Source organism: Limulus polyphemus, unplaced genomic scaffold (genome assembly GCF_000517525.1).
Source record: "Limulus polyphemus unplaced genomic scaffold, Limulus_polyphemus-2.1.2 Scaffold14722, whole genome shotgun sequence".
Lineage (NCBI taxonomy): Eukaryota > Metazoa > Arthropoda > Merostomata > Xiphosura > Limulidae > Limulus > Limulus polyphemus.
The window spans coordinates 1,973-3,243 of NW_013680332.1; the positions used below are offsets into that span (position 1 = coordinate 1,973).

At 32.8% G+C, this 1,271-nt stretch overlaps 1 long non-coding RNA gene across 1 annotated transcript in view; it reads right to left on the bottom strand.

The window, feature by feature from the left end:
• The window catches only part of LOC111084214, a 3,065-nt gene extending 1,800 nt beyond the window's left edge, over nucleotides 1-1,265 (bottom strand). The window contains exon 1 of the long non-coding RNA XR_002609448.1: nucleotides 1,158-1,265. This is a non-coding gene — a long non-coding RNA (uncharacterized LOC111084214). The remainder of the gene's footprint in view (nucleotides 1-1,157) is intronic.
• Nucleotides 1,266-1,271: the final 6 nt, after the last annotated feature.

Here is a 1,271-nt window from a genome sequence, read left to right on the forward strand (position 1 = left end):
TACCACCAGGAGTGAAACACAAAACACACTGTGTGTAACTGTCTAAAACACAGACAGTCACTACAACCAGGAGTGAAACACAAAACACACTGTGTGTAACTGTCTAAAACACAGACAGTCACTACAACCAGGAGTGAAACACAAAACACGCTGTGTGTAACTGTCTAAAACACAGACAGTCACTACAACCAGGAGTGAAACACAAAACACACTGTGCGTAACTGTCTAATACACGGACAGTCACTACAACCAGGAGTGAAACACAAAACACACTGTGCGTAACTGTCTAATACATGGACAGTCACTACAACCAGGAGTGAAACACAGAAAACAAGCTTATTTTACATGGAAAACTACAGAAATCCAAAATGAAATATTCGAACAAATGAAATTCAAATTTTATAACATACCCAAAACAAAGTTAATAAATACATGCCTGTCCAGGACTTGATACTAACATTAATGAACAATACAGCATATAAATCAGGATTAATTATTATTTCAATAAATAAAGGAATGAGAAAAGAACCAGACAATGTAAAAACCTAATTCCATATTAACAACATTCTGTATTTAAACAACTACAAAATCACTAACAACCTCAGTAACGATCAGCAACCAGCACTCTTCAGCTATATCTCCTGAACTAATTTGTTGAAGCTCATGGCAGGGTTTTTATTCAGTTGTTAGATCATGATATTACATCTCATGTGACCATAACTTTACATAATTTTTTCAAAACATTAAAAATATCTGTACGTCACCACTAGGGGAACTGGTGTCAGTCTCATAATACATACATACTTACTCAAAACCATATTAATGAGCTAAAAGGTGTGTTAGCACTTTAATTAAAAGGTGTGTTAGCACTTTAATGTACCTCAAAATTAAACGATAGAAGAAATGATAAATGAATGGTAAACAAAACCATAATGAAGTAAAAATATAATTCACATAAATGTAACCAGAACATTTTACTGCTTATCTTTGAGAATTTTATTAGAAAAAATAATAATTGTGAAGAACTCATGTTACTTTATTCTGTAATAAAAAAGGTTATAACTTACTTTATAACCATGTGTATGATAATAATAAAGGCTATAACTTACTTTATAACCATGTGTATGTATAATAATAATAAAAAGGCTATAACTTACTTTATAACCATATCATCCTTGGGATTATGAGAAGCAGTAACCATGACTCCAGCAGCACACCCTAGCTGCAAAACTCCAAATGGTACAAAGGGTGTTGGTGTGATGTCAGAATAC